At 35.9% G+C, this 12,446-nt stretch overlaps 1 long non-coding RNA gene across 1 annotated transcript; it reads left to right on the forward strand.

Moving 5' to 3' along the window:
- Positions 1-1,171: 1,171 nt before the first annotated feature.
- Positions 1,172-6,189, forward strand: LOC127835429 (uncharacterized). The gene is made up of 2 exons (XR_008028519.1): positions 1,172-1,210; positions 1,952-6,189. It is a non-coding gene; the product is annotated as an uncharacterized LOC127835429 (long non-coding RNA).
- Positions 6,190-12,446: the final 6,257 nt, after the last annotated feature.

Here is a 12,446-nt window from a genome sequence, read left to right on the forward strand (position 1 = left end):
ATGCCGGGCTTCAGTAAACAACACATGACGGAAAGGGAAATATTCGACACCGACTACCGGTTGCCTTTTATTTGAGACGCTCTCTGTGAAAAGGGGGTTTAATGCATGTGCGGATTGCACAGGCTAATATGGGACGACACTTTGCGCTTTTATGATGATTTTCGTTTATAGAAAATATTCTCTTCTTAGCAACATCAAGTTAAGGCGGAAAGTGTCGTCCCAGATTAGCCTGTGCGGACTGCAAAGGCTAATCTGGAACGACACTTTACGCACATGCATAAAACACCTTTTCACAGAGCACGGCTCATTTAAGTTCTACTACATACCATGTTTTGAACAACACAGATTTTATCACATATGATTTATTAAAAAAACAGGTGACACATGTACATGTCTTGTAGCATTACTCAGCGTCAATACTTACTAGTACAAAATGTATTTCAGCGATTAAGATTTTGGTTTGATATCCGATATTTTGCGTGTACATAATAAAACAACCGCCAGGCAGAGTGTAACATCGTTTGTACTTTGTATAAGCCCCCCTTCCATTGTTTTTCCGAAACAACTTGGTGATTGTTATTTTGTTATTAAGTTATCGCTTGGTCATGATTGTGATGTCACTACTACTACTACTTCTACTACTACTACTACTACTACTACTTATAATTATAATATAAACCCATTCATGCCTAGCGTCCTGAAAAAAGGACATTGCAAACAGCGTAAACCCAGATGAGATGCCGCATGATGCGGCGTCTCATCTGGGTCTACGCTGTTTGCTTAAATGAATTTCTTTATGAAATATTCTAAATATAGAAATTAATATACTTGACACCCCTAATTTTGGAATAAATTGATCCAATTTAGAAGGATGGGAGAGTCCACTGGGCATAAATGGGTTAATATTCACTGAAAGAGGAATGTGAGTAACTCGCAGTTTGTTCAGGTTTTATTCTGATTGCTGCTTTATTAAGTAAGAAAGGTCTTTAATTTAATTTAAATTTATATGGGACTACAGATGCGTCAAAATACTTTCCTAAGTGTTAAAGGGTTAAATATGTACCATCACTTCATCTGTTGAGTTGTTTTAATGGCGTGTTGCACCTTTCTGAGATGTAATCAGGTGATATGGTAAGGTGTGAAACTTGATTGTTTAGACCATTTGTTGTCGGGATATTGAATTGGATGGATGTGTAGTTCACATAATAAGGTAAATATGAAGTTGTGTTACGCATGCTGTATCGGTGTGTGCTTTGCAATTGAGACGGTGCTTGTAATTTCGATGTGTTTTTAAAATGTGTTTTATTTAATTGAAAATAAAACATAATGAAGATGTAAAACTAGTTGAAATAAAATAGTTTAAGGTGACTAATTTTCCGCTTGAAGTATTAAAAACATGACGATATTAATGAAAAGAAGCATGACCTTAATGCAAATTTATATGTGTTTTGTATTCCCCATAAAAAGAAAGGTATTAACCCATTCATGCCCGTCATGAAAAAAGGACATTGCAAACAGCGTAGACCCAGATGAGACGCCACATAGTGCGGCGTCTCATCTGGGTCTGCGCTGTTTGCTTAAATGAATTTCTTTATGAAATATTCTAAATATAGAAATAAATACACTTGACATCCCTACTTTTGGAAAGAAATTGATCCAATTTAGAAGGATGGGAGAGTCCACTGGGCATAAATGGGTTAAGCAATTCACATGTGCACTTCAATGTGTATGTGTACCTAAACGGATCGTTTTGAACTTTCAACACTGTCAGTTATCGTAAACGGGAGGTTTTCGCCCTGCAACTAGTTTGAAATAGATATAGCGCATTGTCAGTTGGAACACTTATAAACTTTAATCAATAGATTTGGACAAAACAATATTGGGGAAAAAATCTTTGCCTGTATCCAATATACGTCATGGGTGGTATCTCTAACATATTTTTGTTCAACAGCTGTCTGTGCATTGGATAAGGGCAGGAACTCTAAATGGGCTCCGATACACCATGGCCAACCGCTGAAGGTTACATATACCATTCTGAAGTGTGGATCGTCACCCCTGCCATTGCTGTGAATACAAAGATAAGTGATATCATTTGTAAAGGTCAAAGATTACGTTAGACAGGTATGCTTAAAGAGGTAATTGTGATGCGAGATTGTCGTTGACTTTCTTTCGTAAGCATTACTGCTGTTGGTATGCAGACAGACAACACTGCCCATTCGACTTGATTTATAGAGCTAGGACATTTTAACATTGTTGGCGCTCAAACTTGGGCAAGGCTCCTCAGTTTACAGCGAGGGACACACTTTTTTGCCCGCAAGCGTAAACATACTGACGTGGGTCGATGGTGCGAAAGCGAGTCCGAGTCAGCGAAAACAGTATTAAAACGCCTTAGCTCTGAAAATCAAGTCTAATCGAGCTCTGAAAATCAAGTCTAATCGATAGCGTATTCGTCCTGTTTTCCAACAGCAATACTGTTTACCAAAGGCAGTTAGTAAGGGTTTGCATCATATTATCTCTTTATTTTCAGTGCAGCAGTATAACGTAAACTCTGATCTTTTGATGCAAATTGACGTATTCAAATTTACCTATATATGGTAATACGTGTTTATGTTATTTATCTGCTACTAATTTGGAAAAAATATAGCACATGGTCATTTGGAACACTTAAGTTATAAACTTTAATCAATACATTTAGAAAAAACAATATTGGCGACGTGTTCTTCGCCTGTATCCAATATACTTCGTTTGGTATCTCTAACATGTGTTTGTTCAACAGCTGTCCGTGCATTAGGATACTGGCAGGAACTTTACATGGGCCACGATACACCATGGCCAACCGCTGAAGTTCACCTATACCAGACTGAAGTATGGACCGTCATCTCTGCCATTGCTGTTAATACAAAGATAAGTGATATCATTTTGTAAAGGTCAAGGATGACGTTAGACATGTATGCTTAAAGAGATAATTGTGATGTGCGATTGTTGTAGACTTCCTTTGGTAAGCATTACAGCCGTTGGTTTTCAGAAAGACAACACTGTCCATTCGACTTGATTTTATAGAGCTAGGACGTTTTAACATCGTTGACGCTCAAACTCGGGCAAGGCTCCTCAGTTTACAGCGAGGGACACACTTTTTTTGCCCGCAAGCGTAAACACACTGACGTGGGTCGATGGTGCGAAAGCGAGTCCGAGTCAGCTTTTACAGTGTTAACACGCCTTAGCTCTGAAAATCAAGTCTAATCGATAGCTTTTTCGTTCTGTTTTCCAACAACAACACTGTTTACTAAAGGCAGTCAGTAAGGTCTTGCGTCATTGTATCTCTTTTTTTATTGCAGCAGTTTAACGTTAACACTGATCTTTTGTTGCAAATGGACGTATCCTTTTTTTTTCAATATATACGAATACGTGTTTATTTGATTTGTTTTCTTCTTTTATTGGTTACTCATGTATGGTTTTGTTTAGCTGTACACTTGACGTAATATTGTCATCGCCAGAAACATGTAAATAATGTTAACACGTAAAGACAACAAATAATGTTGAGAGAACTTTAAATCCTACCCTTTTTTCAGGTGAGTGGATTCGATATAAAGCTGTGATATGTATATATTATATCCCTAAATGGGCATATTATCAGCAAATGCAGTATCATGTTTTCAAATGATCTTTTAGTTGGCATTTATCTTAAGTGATTGATTATATAATATATCTCGTTTTATATTTACGAGAAAATATATTTACTTTCAATATTTAAACTTCGTTCATCCTGACACTTCCTGTGGGAGTGGGAAATATATTGTTGGTATTGACCATGTATTAAGTAGAGAGAATACAGTTATGGTTTTGCGCGTAAAATGCACGCGTTCCTAGTTTTTGCATTTATATGAGGTAAATACATTGATCTGCTTTTCAATGTGTGTATTCAGTGGTGGAAAGATATGGAGAAGGAGAAAAAATCGCTAATTGATGATTTTCAATAACGTAGCGTTTAATTTATTTTAAGGTCAGTTTCCAGTTCGTGTCCGATGGGACTCTTACACGATGCGGTTCCACTGCTGAAGAAGTATGGCGCAACGTTTACGGATGCCATGAAGATTCCTCAATTTAGCCGATCCGTGGAGGCTGAACATCATTGCATATTAAAGAAATTGTAGCGACTGAATAAGATGTTTATATTTATGTGTAAGAACCCCGTTAAATACAAACACACATGCCTTATTTGTCCATGTATATTTACAATTTATAAGAAAATACATTTTGTTAAATTAACAAGGAAAATAATTATTTGCAAGATGATGATGATGGCGATGTTGGTTGTGGAAATGGCGATGGTGGTGTTGATTGTGGTAATTGTGGTAGTGGTGGTGATGGTTGTGATGGTGGTGATGGTGATGATGGCGGTAATGATGGTGATGAAAGTGATTTTGGTGTTGATGGTGGTGTTGATGGAGATATAGGTGGTGATGAGAGGTTTTAGGGTGATGGTGGTTGTGATGGTGGTGATGGTGATTGGAATGGAGGTGATGATGGTGGTGGTATGGGCGATGACGGCGGTGGTGATAATGGAAATGATGGTTGTTATGGAGGTGTTGGTTGTAATTGTGATGGTGATGGCGTTGTTGGCGGTGATGGTGATGGAAATGGCTGTGATGGTGGTATTTGTGGTGATGGTGGTGGAAATGGTGATGAAAGTGAGGGTGGTGTTGGTGATTGTGGTTGTGGAGGTGATGGTGGTGGTGATGGAGCTTGTTGTGATGATGGTGTTGAAGGTGGCTGTGGTGGGGATACACTGGTGATGGTCATTGAAGTGGTGGTATTGGTGATTATGGTGGTGGTGGTGATGGTAGTGGTGGTGATGGTGATGATGGTTACGGAAGTTGGGTTGGTGGTGATGGTGGTGAAAATTGTGATAGTGTTGGTGGTGGTGCTGGTAGTGCTTGTGATTTTAGTGGTGATGGCGATGGCGATGATAATGGTGGTGTTTGGAATGGTGGTGGTGATGGTGGTGTTGATTCTATTGCCGATGGTTGGGTGGTGGTAGTGATTGTGATTGAAGTCGTGGAGGTGGTGATGGTGGTGTTGGTTGTGATAATGGTGTTGATGGAGATTATGGTGGTGATGGTGGTGGTGATGGTGGTAGTGATAGTGAGTTTGTTGATGGTGGTGATGATGGTTATGGACTATGGTCGTATTGTTGACGGTGGTGGTGGTATTGTAGGAGAAGGTGCTGATGGTGGTGGTGTTAGTTGTAGTGATGTTCTCAGGTTACTTTCTGGCCATCAAACTGTAATTTTTGCCGTCCAAGCGGTTCTGAGAATGCTTATGAGGGCGGGGTTATCCGGCGACTATTATTTTTTTGTTTGACGTCGGTCAATAAAGTCAGCGTTTACAGCAGATTGTTTAACAAATAATTACAGTTTTACCATTTACGTAATATAAAACGGTAATTAATACAGTACATTAAAGACAATGTCGGGCATCATCCTTTAAACACCTTTAAACTGTAGTTACTTATGAACAGTTAAAAGCAAATTTGGGAGTAATTGAATTTTTATGTCGAGTAAGTTGTGAAAACAACAATTTTTAAGAATCTACGCGGTAGCAATTTAATTCATACATGTGTATTTCGATTTTCTATAGCGTTTTGTCGCACTATTTTCATCGTATTGTCGCATCGTCGCCATCGTACTATCGCGTTATCGCATTCTCGCCCTCTGGATTTGAATGTGTAACCACGATGGCACTAACGGTATTCCGTGCGTTATCAATAACAGCGTATACTCTGTTAATAGGTTGTCCCCAAGAGTATTTGGACCCAAAGGAGGTTATGTTAATATACTATCAAACTAAATTATAAAAATTTTAGTTTCGTATCAAGTGGGTATAAATGTAAAATTGACACAATTCGTGTTCACTCTTTTCTGATATATTTCGCATTAAAAGGATTTTTCAAAGTTTGATTTTACACATTGACTACATATTTTTTATGTTACTCAACAAAACCTATTCATTTGAATATGCAATTGTTATGTTGAATCACTATTTAAGAGAACTATTATGTAACGCCTGCGAGCGAAACATTTATGTGTGTCAGGTAGTAATGTATCCTTTTAAGTAAGTCCCACTCCATCTAGCAAAATGAAGTTTTCCATAACATTTATGTGCCGAACCCAATAAAGATGATCAAACACACTACCATTACTTCTTCACTATCGTCCAAAGCTTTACAGAATCCGTCTGACATTTTCACGGAGTAAAGGTCATTTTCCCTGCAAAGTTCACGGACCTCGTTACCATAATTAAATAAAAGGTATGACAAAAAATCTAACCGTTCTTGCCGTTACATTGTGCATCAAAACTAATTGTCCAGTGCCTTTTAAAACATTTGTTTACATACATTTCAACTGGCCGACATTTTAAACACACGGGTGATTTCATTGGTCCGACGCGAAGGTGTATCTTTTCTCCCAGAAGATTTCATACTTGAATCGGGTCAGAACGATAACGAGTAGGTCACGCGAGCCGTGTATCGTGTTATTTCTTAAAATGCGACAAAGCATTTGTAAAAATATTACAAGATATTTACATTTCCAGAATGGAAATTCATTTCAGCGTTAAATAAGACCGAGTTCATGGAAATCTCTGCACATTTGATGAAGTTATGGCTGTTCAAAGCGATGCATCCTATGTTGGGGTCATTTAGAGTTAAATACCTTGTTATACACATACCTTGTTACAAATATATATATATTTGGTGGTGATTTTTTCCAGAGAAGTTAATTTTTCGTAATAATTTGATTATTTTTATTCAAAATAATGTTTTTACTAATTAATACCATAGCCACACGCTAACCACCTGTGGCTATTCATAGAGCGGTTCGTTTAAAGAGACAGAACTATAGTTATTTAGATTCTCCAGGAAAACTACATTCTGGGCAAGACGATATAAAAAATAATTGACAAGTGAGTGTCGATGATATGTTCATTCAATAGTTACAACCGCTTACGCATTGTGAAAACACTGTATTCTGAAAATATGCAACGGTTTTGAACATACAGTGAACATTTGTTATATGTTTGCATGCCCTAAATATAAAAATGCGCATGTCAATGCGCAGAAAATATGACCGCCGTATTATTACCAAAAGTTATATATTTCAAAAGCTTTGCACGGCAATAGTATGTAATATAATTAATAGGGTATTGGCTTCCCCTCCTTCTATACCTTAATTGAAGATCCTCTTAAAATTGAAAGTCAAACATAATTGAGCCTCGTCCTAAGAACACTTGGCTTAAGGCATGTGCTACAGTGTCGTCCCAGATTAGCCTGTGCAGTCCGCACAGGCTCATCAGGGACGACACTTTCTTCCTAAATTGGATTTTTGCTAAGAAGAGACTTCATTTAAACGAAAAAAGTCAAAAGCGGAAAGTGTCGTCCCTGATTAGCCTGTGCGGATTGCACAGGCTATTCAGGGAACGACAGTTTACGCACATGCATTATGCCATGTATTCCCAGAACAAGGTTCATATGTCCATGATCCGTGACCTATGTAGGAAATAGCATTTTTCGTTAACGTGACATGCAAATGTCGTTTTTTTTTCAAAATGAAAGTCAAAAGGCATTATGATAAATTATGCTTTTGATTAATTGTTATATAAATATAATACCGATATTGTTAAAATGGGTAAACATACTAGCAATCTGATTCAATAAAAGTAATTTACATGTAGTTAAATACGTTATAGCTTTAGCGGGCGTATGTAATTATTGCTTAATGTTACTTATGTGTCAATAGTACTCATTTCTCTTGAATTATCGAACAACGGAAAAATCAGTGTACCGTCTTAGTTTCTGTATCTGAGTGGTTTCATGGGTGTGCTTTTAGAACCCAATGTTGAGATATTCGATCAGGGGAATTTGTAATAGACGTAGGTTAGTGTTTTAGGTTTTATTTTTGTCGTAGAAATGCCTCTTATCGGACCGAAAGTAAAACCGCGAAACTCGTAAAGCAAACGCTTTAGAACTCTTGACTGATTATTTATGACGTTGTTTAGGGTACACGGAAGACCTAGGTATCAGAAAGATTAGTGACACAAATATAATGTCTGTTTGTTTAAAGCTTTTATGAGCCTATAACAAAACATTTCCACGAAATTGTCACCTGCATTGATCCCGATATCGTCAGTATAGAGTAGTCAATTATATGACAAACTTCTGTAAAGACTTATTGGATTTGCATTTACAAATATATATTGAACATGCGTCCACAAGAAGCTATAATTTTACGTATGCATAAAAACTCTATTATAACCGAAAACAATAAACACATAAGAATAAAAAAATATGGAAATGTGTGCGATCAATTCAGGTTATTATATTTGGAATGCCTTATTACTCTAGCAACAATATATTTTGAGTTACGCGCGACAAAAAATTCAAAAGCTTTTTTTTAATTACTATAAATTGCCCTAGATGCGGGTACGGCAAAAACATCTAAACCAAAATACCGTTGCACATATGTACATGCTGGTTACAAGGTTTGTAAAGATTCATCAATCTAGCAGTAATACTGTTTAAAGGAACTCGGCACGAACACATCCGATGGACGGACGATAGGACAACAGCAAATCTGGCAATCCGTCTTTAAAATGGAAGTAAAAAATAAAGCGTAATTACCAGTTCAATATTATGTTTCGGTATTAAATATCATGTTATATTTCATAAACAAAATAGACAAAATTATGAGTTACGACTACAATTTAAAGGGCATGGAAGATGACGAAATTACGAGATTGAATACGATAAAACAACACAGAATGTGTATCGAAAGAGATTTCAATCAATTAAGTGCTAAGGTTATGTTACCCATATTGGTAATAATCACTTTATAAAAATATTATGTTTTGATTTATCTTGTAGACGACATTTGAAACCGCCTTTATAGCTTTTAAATAATTGTGAAACAATTTGTATATTGTGATGATGATCGTATTTAATAACGTAATTTCATCACCTTCCATGCATATTATTTTTTATTAAAAACTCACAGTTTATTATATGTTTTTTATAATTATTATATTATTGTATGCGACATAAGAAACTTCACGTTAATATTTCCAATCCCTTTGAATTAATTTATACGGGTGTAATGATTTTATTGCAAAATGGGTTTATAGAAAAAATCAAATTGCCATAAGACACTCAAACCCGATTGCAATAAAATTATTTCAAGGTGGGTTGTTATAAAAATATCAAATTGCAATAGGATACCGCAACCCGTATTGCAATAAAGTTATTGCATTTCTGGATTTTCTTCGCTTCAGTACGAACATGGTTTAAATCATTTTCCATACACATTTCGAATTGTTTTATCTGATTTATCATGAATTCGATCACTTTCGATGTCGTTTTTTGTCTCTACTTACACTTATGTCTTATTTAGGAAAAGAAGATCCATAAAACGACATAGTTTGGACTTTGTTTTCATAGTTTCCAATCAATGTGAATCAATAAATGCATGTGTGATGCGTTTATTTCCAATCAGGTTTATTCCAAAACGGGTTGTTATAAAAATTACAGATTGCAATAACACACTCAACCCGTTTTGCAATAAAATTATTGCAAAACGGGGTTATTGGAAAACTGGTTGTTATAAAAATATCCAATTGAAATAAGACGCTCCAACCCGTTTTGCAATAAATTTATTGCAAAGCGGGTTTATTGCAAACGGGTTTTAACAATTCTTAAACCCTTCTAAAGAATACTCTGGTGTCGCACTAGCTAAACATTTCATATACATTATGGACATTATTCTACCTTTTGTTAATATTATTTTGTATACGATTTTTAGCACAGGTTACTCCCCCCCCAAAAAAAATGGGCGTTCTCTGTAATGATACCGTTACATGAGAAAGGACCCGTAAATAACCATTGCTATTACAGGGGTATAACCTTTATAGATATTTTTAGTAAAGCATATATTTATATACTAATCAAATCCATGCCTTCATAACCAACCACGTGATGATAGCCAAACCACGTGGTACAATAGTATTATCGTTATTTTTTTAATTTAGGTATTTTATGTTTTCTTATGAACCTAAACTTATAAACTATTTTCAAAATATAAAAGAAAATGAATGAAATTATACACGGTTTGATAAATACGGTATAGTATGGTTGTATACATGCTATTTACAAGAGAGGTTATGGTAATGGTTTAGCGCGAATAATGCGTGCACGTTTTAGCGCGAAAGCGCACGAGTTTTTCGTTTTGAGGTATATATGATTTGCGAATCTATTGAGTCTCCATTCGAGGGTGTATTTGACAGGCAAAAGTAATGGAAAAGGAAAGCGAAGGGGTGATAACCCCGCCCTCCCGCCAATAATGGACATATGTATGTCTAAATAATTGGTTACATTATTTTTACGTTTATAATTTTGCAATAATAAAGTGGATATTAAGTTTATTTTCAGTTCGGTTTTTAGTCCATGTGAGATGGGATCTAAACACGAACAGATTCCGTTACCGATTTACATTTAAATTTTCTTTATTATTTTGTTTCATCTTTTACTTCATATTGTGTTTTTAATGCGAATTTTTAAGTTATGTGTTTCATATTTGAGACTCTCACTTCCTGGAGATAGTACTTCCTGCATATTTATTGTGATCTTGGTATGTTTAAATGTCAGTGTTATCATTGTTTGTGTTCTTACGTTATGAACGTTTAATTTTCAAATGTATTCTTATTTTTACGATAACTTATTTGTTTTCGTTTTGGTGTGAGTGGTTAGATGATTACATCGGTTTAGTAAAGCTGTTAAAAAAATTCGTTATATGCATATATATATATATATATATATATATATATATATATATATATATATATATATATATATATATATATATATACTCGGAATACTTATGATTTATCAACATTCTTTTTAAGTATTATTTTATGGATTTTATGGTTTTAGTTATTTGTTTGTTTCTTGTTGATGTCCGTGGTGTGTACGGGATGCTTTTGATGTTTGTTTGTTATGTTAATTTGCGAAATGAAATTGATGTTTTAATTCCTTTTTTTTGCTAAAGAATACTTTATGTTTACAGTATAATAATAGCTGCTTATTTGTAGATTTCTCTAAAATTAGAGGTTTCGGGAGGTGATGAAGGCACCTTGACACAGGTCTTGAGCCATGGGTCCTCGTACATCCCCCTGCCATTAAAAGAAAAAAGAAAGAAAAGAAAAATGAGCAGTTGGGTTGCGTATCCCGCTCGCGGTTTTACATGAATCGTTTATTACTACCGATTATTGTATGGGGTGTACGTTAAGTCATGTACACTTCTCTTGATTGGTGGTGGTGGATGAATCTTGCTGATAATAGCAGCTTCTTTGAACAAATTAATGTTGCAAATTTCAAAATTTATAATATTTAAGCAACTTAACGTGATTGATGGGCGTAAGGGGCGTCCTGTGTACACTTTGGGCATCGGCAGGGATCCGTTTATTCAAACCGTAACTCTTGATTTAGGTATATACTTGCCGTCGAATTACTATGAATACATTTGCACTTTTTCTTCACTTAAGTATTCATCATGACATGTCCTACATCATTTAAATAGTATCGTTTCAGTTATTTTCACATCTGAACAAGGATGTTACACCGTTTACAGTCGTCTCGAGACTCATCAACTGAGCGGTGCCATTGAGGTCGATTACGCTGCACATGGAAAACAAACGCGTCAGAAGAATTGTTTTTTTTTGCATTTATATGTCGAAAGTCCTGTCAAATACAAGCACTCACTCCTATTTGTCTTTGGGTTATTATTTGTATGATAACAATAATGATGTTGAAAGGATGATGGTGATATGGTTGATAAAGATGAGGAGAATTTAATAGTATTTTGAGAATAGACAATAATAAATTTACTTATAACTATGAGTAATACTACTTTTCATAATATAAAACTTAAACAACAACAGCAACAAAAATCCTACACAATCTGGTAGGATTTTCTTGTGATGGCAGAGATTGTATATGGAGCAAGGTATGACAACTATGTGTGGACATGACAAACGAGTACGTCCGGGACATGAAACCAGCACAAGTTGGCCAACAACAACCCTCCTGGCGACCGTCAAACGACAAAAGCTGGCTTGGCTTGGACATGTCGCAAGGCACAACTCTCTGTGCAAAATTGTGCTCCACGTTACGCTAGAGGAACGTCGCCGTCGAGGCCGTCAAAAGAAAAACTGAATTGATAATCTGAAAGAGTGACCATCCCTCCCCGTGGGTGAGCTACTACCATTCGCCCACAACATACCTGTCAGGCAAAGAATCTGTGTTTCGTTGTCCGGTTATACATAGTGCACGACTTTTAAACTTACTTGTAAAATTAATTGAACTAAATAAATTATGGCAGAGAGTTGTTGAACATATATCGATA

Source organism: Dreissena polymorpha, chromosome 6 (assembly GCF_020536995.1).
Source record: "Dreissena polymorpha isolate Duluth1 chromosome 6, UMN_Dpol_1.0, whole genome shotgun sequence".
NCBI lineage: Eukaryota > Metazoa > Mollusca > Bivalvia > Myida > Dreissenidae > Dreissena > Dreissena polymorpha.